Source organism: Chiloscyllium punctatum, unplaced genomic scaffold (assembly GCF_047496795.1).
Source record: "Chiloscyllium punctatum isolate Juve2018m unplaced genomic scaffold, sChiPun1.3 scaffold_211, whole genome shotgun sequence".
Lineage (NCBI taxonomy): Eukaryota > Metazoa > Chordata > Chondrichthyes > Orectolobiformes > Hemiscylliidae > Chiloscyllium > Chiloscyllium punctatum.
The window spans coordinates 71,239-82,071 of NW_027309945.1; the positions used below are offsets into that span (position 1 = coordinate 71,239).

At 42.1% G+C, this 10,833-nt stretch overlaps 1 long non-coding RNA gene across 1 annotated transcript; it reads right to left on the reverse strand.

Annotated features, from left to right (window-relative positions):
* Positions 1 to 281: 281 nt before the first annotated feature.
* Positions 282 to 3,439, reverse strand: LOC140471962 (uncharacterized). Its single transcript, XR_011957297.1, has 2 exons — positions 3,217 to 3,439; positions 282 to 544 (listed from the first exon to the last, which is right to left on the reverse strand). It is a non-coding gene; the product is annotated as an uncharacterized lncRNA (long non-coding RNA).
* Between the last annotated feature and the right edge of the window lie 7,394 nt (positions 3,440 to 10,833).

Here is a 10,833-nt window from a genome sequence, read left to right on the forward strand (position 1 = left end):
ATTCCGACCCGTTATACAGAATCTTCTCATTCCCCACTGCTAAAAGTCCATTTATCTTTTGCCACACCCTCTTTTTCCTGCCACCCATCCTCCACTTCTGACAAGGGATTAAAATACCATTTTGCAATTGTATTCTGTTTTGAAGAATTGTCACACTGGACTGGAAACGCTAACTCTGTTACTCTCTCTCTGCAAATGTTGACAGACCTGCTGAGTTTCTCCAGAAATGAATAGGCACAGAACAATTTTTCAATTAAACAAATGACTATGGATACTGGAAATAAAAATACAAAAAGCTTTATAGAAGGTTCACTGGAACTGGAAGTTTAGCTCTGCATTCACTCCAGAAAATTCTGCAACGTCTTTAGCCATTTCTTCAGCAATTTTTGTTTGTTGAATAATTTCCAACGACATATTGTCAAAGATGCCCAAACATCCTGTCCATCATGGAGAGCCATACACTGGGAACTGAACACCAACACATGGTGACAAGTTCCTTGACTCTGAAACTGCATAAGTCTGGCATCACTGATACTGCAGAGCTCTGATTCATGGTCAAGGGAAAAAAAAACAGAAGGAAACACATTCATTTTAAATACAGAAGATTGCATTCCTGAAAGGAAAAGATTCAGATTAGTACCTTAAATGGATATAGTTTATGTAATAAATTGGAGGCATCACACAAGGAAAAACTTCCAGCAGAATGAGAATATGAAAATGGAAGTATTTCCGCATCAGAAACCAGAGTAGGTCACTGAATACAGGGCTGATGGGTGAATTGGTCTCGGTGTGAACTGGGGCCCGTCAGTATTATTGAACTGTCGATATTGCAGCTAAAACTGGGTTATCATCTGATGCTGTAGATTTCAATGACAATCTGTAACTTTTTCCCCCGGATAGTCCATCCGTCTACCATTTCCATCAAGCCGATCCATGGGTCAGTGACGAGTGCAGGTGAACATGGTCGGGTCGGAATCACGTGCACCTAAAGCTGATGACAATCCATTAAAGCTACCGCACTTGACTGGTTACACTACAAACAGCAGGACTAACATCTGATACAGACAGAGAGATGAGCTCAAGACTACCAAATCAGATCTAAGCTCTGTCGACCTGTCAAATCCATGGATAAAAGTCGATGAACCATTAAACAACTTACTGGGGAGAGGACTCCACAAATATCCCCATCCCAAATAATGGAACAGCCCGGTGCATCCATGTAGACGATACAGTATCTGCACCATCCTCAGCCAGAAGTGTTGTGTCGATTACCCACCTCACCCTCACTATGATACACTCAGAATCACAGATGCCCGTCTTAATCAATTCAATTCACTGCACGTGACATGAAGCAACAGCTGGACACTGTAGATACGACAAAGGCATTTGGCCCTGACACCATTCCTGCAATAGGACTGAGGGCTTTTGCTACACAACAAGCCGTGTCGCTGGGGAAGCTGTTTCATTCCAGCTCCAACTCTGACAACTCCATGGCAATGTGGGTAATTAGCAACTGCAGTCCTCACTTTCTCCTAATGTGGGTAATTAGTCAACTATGTCCCATCCCCTAAGAAGGGAATAATTACAATCAGACCAATTACCACGCCCTCAGTCCCATCACGATAGTCAAATTGGTTGGGGTTATTTTTGAAAGAGCTGTCACACAGTCCAAAAAATAATCATAGAACATAGAACATAGAACAATACAGCACAGAACAGGCCCTTCGGCCCACGATGTTGTGCCGAACTTCTAACCTAGATTAAGCACCCATCCATGTACCTATCCAAATGCCGCTTAAAGGTCGCCAATGATTCTGACTCCACCATCCCACGGGCAGCGCATTCCATGCCCCCACCACTCTCTGGGTAAAGAACCCACCTCTGACATCTCCCCTATACCTTCCACCCTTCACCTTAAATTTATGTCCCCTTGTAACACTCTGTTGTACCCGGGGGAAAAGTTTCTGACTGTCTACTCTATCTATTCCTCTTATCATCTTATAAACCTCTATCAAGTCACCCCTCATTCTTCGCCGTTCCAACGAGAAAAGGCCGAGAACTCTCAACCTATCCTCGTACGACCTACTCTCCATTCCAGGCAACATCCTGGTAAATCTTCTCTGCACCCTCTCCAAAGCTTCCACATCTTTCCTAAAGTGAGGCGACCAGAACTGCACACAGTACTCCAACTGTGGCCTAACCAAAGTCCTGTACACCTGCAACATCACTTCATGACTCTTGAATTCAATCCCTCTGCTAATGAACGATAATACTCCATAGGCCTTCTTACAAACTCTATCCACCTGAGTGGCAACCTTCAAAGATCTATGTACATAGACCCCAAGATCCCTCTGTTCCTCCACCTGACCAAGAACCCTACCATTAACCCTGTATTCCGCATTCTTATTTGTTCTTCCAAAATGGACAACCTCACACTTGGCAGGGTTGAACTCCATCTGCCACTCCTCAGCCCAGCTCTGCATCATATCTAAGTCCCTCTGCAGCCGACAACAGTCCTCCTCACTGTCCACAACTCCACCTATCTTCGTATCATCTGCAAATTTACTGACCCACCCTTCGACTCCCTCATCTAAGTCATTAATAAAAATTACAAACAGCAGAGGACCCAGAACTGATCCCTGCGGAACTCCACTTGTAACTGGGCTCCAGGCTGAATATTTACCACCTACCACCACTCTCTGCCTTCGACCGTTTAGCCAGTTTTCTATCCAATTGGCCAAATTTCCCTCTATCCCATGCCTCCTGACTTTCCACATACGCCTACCATGGGGAACCTTATCAAATGCCTTACTAAAATCCATGTACACTACATCCACTGCTCTACCCTCATCCACATGCTTGGTCACCTCCTCGAAGAATTCAATAAGACTTGTAAGGCAAGACCTACCCTTCACAAATCCGTGCTGGCTGTCCCTAATCAAGCAGTGTCTTTCCAGATACTCGTAAATCCTATCCCTCAGTACCCTTTCCATTACTTTGCCTACCACAGAAATAAGACTAACTGGCCTGTAATTCCCGGGATTATCCCTATTCCCTTTTTTGAACAGTTAATCAGTTCAGTGTAGTTTCCACTAGGCCCCCATGTGGAGATGGTGCTGCTGTGGAATTGTCATTGCATTGCTAATCCAGACCAGGATAATTCTCTGACAACTGGTGCTAGTTAAAAACAATTAAGAAAATATCTGGATCTAATACCTGGTGTCAGTAATAGTGATCATTTGTTCAATGTCGATTATAGACGATGATCTCCTTCCCCAGTATACGTTCAGGAAGTGAATCTCCCGTGCTTTCCTCGTCTGTCCTAAAAGTGACTCCAGACACACAGACATGTTATAAACTCTTCAGTGGTCTCTGAAACGGCCAAGCAAGGCACCCAATTGTATCAAACTGCTACGAGGTCTTAAAGGATAAACTCAGAGAGAACACCCGGCACCAGCCTCGTTATCAGAAAAGGGAACGGGAAACACAATCCTGTTGACCCTGCAGAGACCTCCTTCCTAACAGCTGAGAGCTTGTGACAATATTTACAGAGCTTTCCCACACACTGCACAGAAGCATCAGGAAAGGAATACGTCATACAACTCATTGAGCTTTCCCTATTCTCGTTAATGGCCGAACATCTCTTCAATGCAGTTTTCCCCATACAATATACATATCTCTTATTATGTTTAAACATTGTGAACCATAAAATGAGAACTGCTGTTGTCCATTCAGCCCACCAGTTTTGTGCCTCCATTCTATGTAGAGGCAGTTCACTGATAACGCGTGTTGATTAAATACAATTTGGCTGCAATGCAATTAATGAACCTTTTTCTATAAAGTGAACTCGTGTTCACTGTGATGCGATTCCTTGCCAGACACCAGCTGAACAGCAAACCTTTCCTCAAGATCCCTCTGTCTACAAAAGGTACAATCAATGTGTTCAGCTAAAACAGGAATGCAATCCGCTCGACAGGCCTGGAAACTGAGCCTGAAACTGGGAATTGTAGTTTATATTTAGAAACAACTTTATTTCAAACTGTGGGGAGAATCTTGGGGAGAACTGGAATTCCCCATCGGCATCACATGGTCACTCAGCCTCCGCGCACTTTCTGGTGAAGATTGTGGTGAAAGGTACAGTGCTCTACTGAGTGACTGTCGTGTGAAAGCGTTACATTTACAGCACTGTTCCATTACAACATGTAATTTAATGATTTATTTAGACTGTCCGAATGTGTGTTAGACCAAATTTAATTTTTGATTTTTACTGATTCGGCACTTATCCTCTTTTATCCAAAGACCCCATTATCAATATTGCACAATTTTCTACAACACAGTGTTGCAAAGGAACACATTTACTGTGTTATTAGAGAACAACTTGGAATGATAGCTGATTTTCTATCTTCACACCATACTCCTGCTCTCTCCCAGTCCCTTTAGTTTCCAGAAAGCCTTATTTATATTCAGCCCCTTGACTTCCACAGCCTGATCTGGGAGAGAGTACCCCTGGTTCGCCAGTCTCTGAGTGCAGGCATTTATTCTCATCTCAAGGCAAAGTGGCCTGTCTGTACCTAGTATTGTGGCCCCTTGTTTTAGACGACCCAGCCACGGGAATTACCATCCCTGCTTCTAATCTGTCTCGCCCTGTCAGAGTGTTATATATTTCACTGAGATTTCCACTCATTTTCCTAAACCCCATGGAATACAGGTCCAGTCGCTGCAAACTCTGCTCCCACAACAAGTCTGTCATCCCAGAGATCAGTCTGGTCATCCTTTGCTGCTCTCCCTCAATGTCAGGTTTGTCCTCTGTTAGGAAAACAGACCAACACTGCACACAATACTGCACAATGTTCGAGATGGGGTCTCACCAAGGCCCTGTGCAGCTGCATAAGATACACTTACTCCTGTACTCAAATCCCCCTGAAATGAAAGTGAATACAGCATTTATCTTCCTACCCGCTTTCTGCTCCTGCAATATTGCTTTCAGTGACTGGTCTACAGGGAGATCCAGATTCCTTTCAAAGTTACAGTTCCCCACGTGCTGGGCCTACATACACTGGTCAGCGTGCCAATGCCATTCCCAGTATTGACCTCTGGCTTCAGAACTCACTGCCCTACATGGACTCGGCGGGCTATACAGAAATGTACAAAAATGCAGCTTAAGTTCATTCATAGAGCAACATTTCTCAACCACTCCTTTTTCAAATGAGAGGCTGCCATTCTATTTTTCCCATCAAAGTACACAACATTTCATCTCCTTCATTACTCTCCATCTGCCACGTATTTGCCCAGTTATTCCACTTGTCTCAATCACCTTGGAACTTTTTTACATCCTCCTCATCCACTCAAAGGCTGACATCGTTTAGTGCTGTCAGCAGACTTGGGAATATTGCAGTTGCGCTCCACACCCAAGATATGATGCGTATTGGGAATAGCTGGAGCCCAAGCCATGATCCTTTCTATATCCTCCCAGCCTTCCATTTAAAAAAAATATTGTTTAATTCCTACTCACTGTTTCCTGCCAGCTCTCCCATTCTAAATCTATGACCATATATTAGCCTGAGTTCCACAGGATTCGAATTTGCAGAATAGGCTTGGGCTTTATCAAAACTCTTTTTGAGATTCCATTCGTATGGCATTGATACCTTCTACATAATTCTACTAAAAGCCACTTTCTCAAATATGGTTTCCATTTCATAAATCTCTGTTGACTTTGTCTATGCCCATTAATTTCAGTCGAATACTTTCTCTAAACTGTTTAGCTGCTAATTTCATTCTATCCCTTTTTCTCACCAGAATAAAGTTTCCTCGTATTACTAGGAAGTTTTCTTTTCTGTTTTATTTTCTTCTGTGAAGGCATAACTGAAGTATTTGCTCCATCGTTCTGCTATTTCGCTGTCCTCAATTATCTGGTATCAGACGGTAAGAAATCTGCACCTTTTTGCTCTTAATTTTGCCCTTGACATATTTTCAGGAAATATTTCATGTTCTCTCTTATCAACTGTGTTAAGATATTCTTCAGAAACCCATCAATTCCTACCTTAAGCTACTCAATGATTGACCTTCCACAGCCATACAATCACAGAAGCAAAGTCTCTGTACTACCAGAAATACAGCACAGTCCACATTAGGCCCACTTTCCGACACATGACCATAGCCGTGAATCTTAAAGTATTTGAAGTGCACAGCCGTGTCGTTTCTAATGGGTAGAGGTTACCATGACAACTGTACTCTCAAGAAGTGCATTCCAGACCCCAACACCCTCTGGTTGAAAAACAATTCTCAAATCTTCACTGAACCGCAAACCCTTCACTTTAAAAGTGGGGCCCTAGACTAAAAGCTGCTGTCTATCCACACTGTCCATGGACCTTGTAATCCTATTCTTCTGAATCACAGACCTCTCAGCCTTCTCTCCTCCAAACTAAACAACCTGAGATTATCCAGCCTCTCTCCATAGCTGATATGCTCCATCCTAGGGAACATCCTGGTGAATATTCTCTGTACCCCCTCCAGTACAAGCACATACTTCCTGTAATGTTGTTCCCAGAACTACACACAGAATTCCATCTTGCCCTCATCAAAGTTCTGCATAGTTCTTATCATCTATGCCTAGATGAATAAAGGCTATGTTTATATTCCCCTATCCTTCCCCAAACTGTGTATTAACCTGTTCAATCACATTCAGCGATATGTGGAGAAGCACCTTCTGAGCTTCCTAGTGTACTGCCATACATTGAGTACTCCCCTATCTGGTTCCTTCTCCCAAAGTGTATCCTCTCATAGTTATCAGATTTGCATTCCATCTGCCATTGATCCACCCATCTGACCATTCCATCTGTATCACCCTGTAACATAAGGCCATCCTCCTCACTGCTAATCACCCGGCCAAACTTTGTATCAAACACAAACTTATTTATTACATACCCCACCCCTCATCCATTTTCACAGCTACATCATTTATGAATACCACAATTAATAAGGTTAAAAATCTCTCAACATCAGTTACATCACGTGGTTGTGCACATTGATGAAGAAGCAGTGTTTCGAAAGCTTGTGCTGCTGGATAGATCTGTTAGACTATAGTCTGGTGTTATGCTATTTTTACATTTGTCCACCCCAGCCCAACACTAACACCTCTGAATCACAAATAATAAGGGACCCAGCACTGATGCCTGTGGTACACTGGCCCCCAGTCACACAAACAGCCTTCCACACTCCCCTCTTTCTCCTACTACTAAAGTTGATTTAGATGCAACTTGACAAGTCACTAATGAGGCCTACCTATTTACTGGTTATTCTGTTACACTTGACACACTTATAGATTGTCTGGGGATTCTCCGTAATCTTGCCCTGCCTTTCCCCTGTGTTAGTCAGTCCCGTCCACGTGTAGAATTTCCTCCTTATTTCAGTCTTCAATGTTCTGTCCTTATCCTGCCATTATTTGCCTTGAATGTGGATTAGACAGCCTGATAAACATCTGTTAATTTCCAACTTGTCGTATGTTTTGTGAGTTTTATAAAGTTGACAGTGACCCAACTCTCATTCTTTGAAACTCAAGAGAACATAGGCCGAGTTTCCTCATCACGCAATCTCCTATCTGAGGGATTTATCTGGATAATGTCCATTACACTTCCTCTGTGCTCAGGATATTCTTTCTCAGATTTGGTCACCAAAACTGTTCTCAATATTCCAGGTACAGTCTCACCAACACTCTGTGAAACTGCTTCAACATGTCTTTACATCTATATTCTGACTCCCTTTAAGGAAGGCAAACCAAACTTTAATTTTCCATTTACATATATTCCTCCAAATACCCTTCACATCAATGCATTTTCGAACTCACTGTGTGAGTTCTTATAGAAAGCCTTCTGATAATCTAAAATATGCCAATTCTACTGGATCCCCATTATCTATGCTGTAAGAATCAACTTCAAACAACTCCAAAGTTTGTCGAGGATAATGCCCCTTTCAGAAATGCATACTGAGTCTCTCCAATATTGCTGTTAATGTCTAAGTATCCAATATCAAATCCTATATAATAGATTCCAACAGTTTCCCGACAAATGTAAAATTAATTTGTCAGCAGTTCTCCACACTATCTCTTCTTCCCTTTGTAGATGCTTGGATCCCTACCATTCATCTATCGTGCTTGGATCATGTTTACTAATGTACATTTATCTACACCAGCTTCCAGACTCTGCAGAATGTACAGGAAAATAGAACGCAATCTTCGACAATGCAATCGATACTTCTATTTGTGATTTATTTCTGAAGATTTTGGTATGAAGTACATCTGGTTTGTCAAGCTGAGTAATGCTCAATCCAGCTGCATGTTTAATATTGCCTTGTTACTGATATGAATTGACTTTATGTCTTTACTTCCACAAGTCCTATACGATCACTTCGTATTTCTGGGTGATTTTCTGGATCTTACTCCATTAAGACAGATGTAAAGTAACTGGTCATTTGCTTTGCCATTTCCCTGTTATCCACCATAAACTCACTTCTCCCGATTGAAATTTCCACATTTGACTATGTTTTTCATTCCTTTGAAATATAGATCGTAGATTTTTGCAGTCTTTGTGTTCCTGTTTGTTTGCATGCATGTTCGTTTTTTGATTTCCTGATCAGTTTCATGACCCTCCTTTTCTGGATTGCAATTTTCTGAGAATTCTCAGGATTCCACAAAGTCTGGAATTCTTCTGAAGTCACTTCCTGTGATTAATATCTTCTTTAATTTGTTAATTTAATCATCATTAAGTCACTTTCTCATTCTTTGGTGTTTTCACCTGAAATAAGTAGACATATCAGTATTTCTATAAACCTCCTGGTCCTGACCCGATATATTCAGGAACACTGCAGGAGGACAAAGAAGTAATAACGGGGGCCTTGGTTGGTACTTTTGCATCATCGGTAGCCAACGGGTGAGGTCCAGGATGACTGGAGTGTAGCGAATGTTGTGTCCTTATTCAAGAAGAGCTACAAAGAAAAACCTGGTACCTATAGACCAGTAAACCTGACATCTCTAGTAGGTATGTTTCTTGATAAGGATCTGAGAGAGAAGATATACATGGATTTGGAAAGGCAGGGTGTGATTATGAGCAGTCAGCATGGCTTTGTGCATGGGGGATCATGTCTTAAAAATTTGATAGATTGCTTTGGTGAAATGACAAGTGACTTGGTGGTATACCTGTTGTGTATAGATTTCAGTAATGCATTCTGTAAGGTTCCACATTGTACGCTGCTCTCGAAGTTTAGATCACATGGAATTGAGGGGGAGCTGGCAAATCAAATCCAAAATTTGCTTGATGGTAGGAAACATTGTGTAATAGTGGAAGTAAGCTTGTCGGACTCGAGGCCTGTGATGAGTGGAATGCCTCAGGGGTCAATTCTGGGACTATTACTGTTTGTTTTATGCATGTTTATTGTTAATATATTTACACATCTATGATTTAGATGAGAATGTACAGGCATGAATTATAAGTTTCAAGGTGACACTAAAATAGACGGTGTCGTGGACAGTGAGGAAGACAATCAGGAATTTCAGAAATTACAGCAGTGCCTTGATCAGTTGAGGAAGTGGGCCGAGAAATGTCAAATGGAGTTTAATACAGATAAGTGTAAGTTCTTGCATTTGAGAAAGTCAGAGCAAGGTAGGAGTTTCATGGTGAAGAGCAGGGTCTTTAGGAGTGTATTGAAACAAAGGGACCTTGGAATTCAGGTTCAAAGTCCTCTGAAAGTGGAGTCACAGGTAGATAGGGCAGTGAAAAAGGCATTTGGCAGACTGACCATCATCAGTCAGAGCAATGAGTATTGAAATTAGGGAGTTATGTTGCAGTTATAGAGGTTGCTGGTGATGCAATACTGGTAGTGTTCTGTTCAGTGTTGTTCACTTTGCTTTTGGAAGGATGTTATTAAACTGGAAATAGTGCAGAGGAAACTTACAAGGATGTTGCCTGGACTCAATGGTCTGAGTTATTGTGAGAGGTTGGGCAAGGTGGGAGTTTTTACTTTAGAGTGTATGAGACTGAGGGGGATCTAATAGAAGTGTATAAGATCATGGGAAGCATGGATAGAGTGAATGCACTCTGTCTTTTTTCCCCAGGGTTGAGCAACCACGGACCAGAGGGCATTAATTTAAGGTCTGAGGGGAAAGAGTAAAAGGAAACCTGAGGGGCAATTTCTTTTACAAACAGAATGGTATGCAGATGGAATGAGCTGTCAGCAGAAGTGGTTGAGGTGGGTACATTCACAAAATTTAAAATGCATTTGGACAAATACACGGATAGGAAAGAATAAGAAGGATATGGGGCAAGGGCAGGAAAATGGGGTTAACATTTCGTTCGGAATGGACCAGTTTTGTCTGAAGGGCCTGTCTCCGTGCTGTCGGGCTGTATGACTCTCACAATCATTACTTCTCCCATTGAATGTTGTATTGTACTTCCCCAATTCACTGGAGCGTAATTAACTCTCTCGTCTGCCGGGCTTCCATGATGCGTGACCAGAACTTTCGAACATTCGATATTGTATTCAGACGCCGTGTAAAAATGCAAAATATTGATGTCACTATTCCTCCAAAGCTGCTTCAGAGAAAGGTTATTAATTAGTCCTCCTGACCACACAACACCAAATCTGAAATAACCTGCTCTCTAGTTTGGTTAACAACATACTGTTCAACCGACCTGATACACACTTACGGAAGTTATTCTTCACAGTATTAGTAGTCACTTAGTTAATGCAGTTTTGGTGCAACTTGAGACAATCCAGTATTACTGCAGCACCCATGATTATATGCTACTCATTCACAGGATGAGGGCGTCGCTGGATAACCAG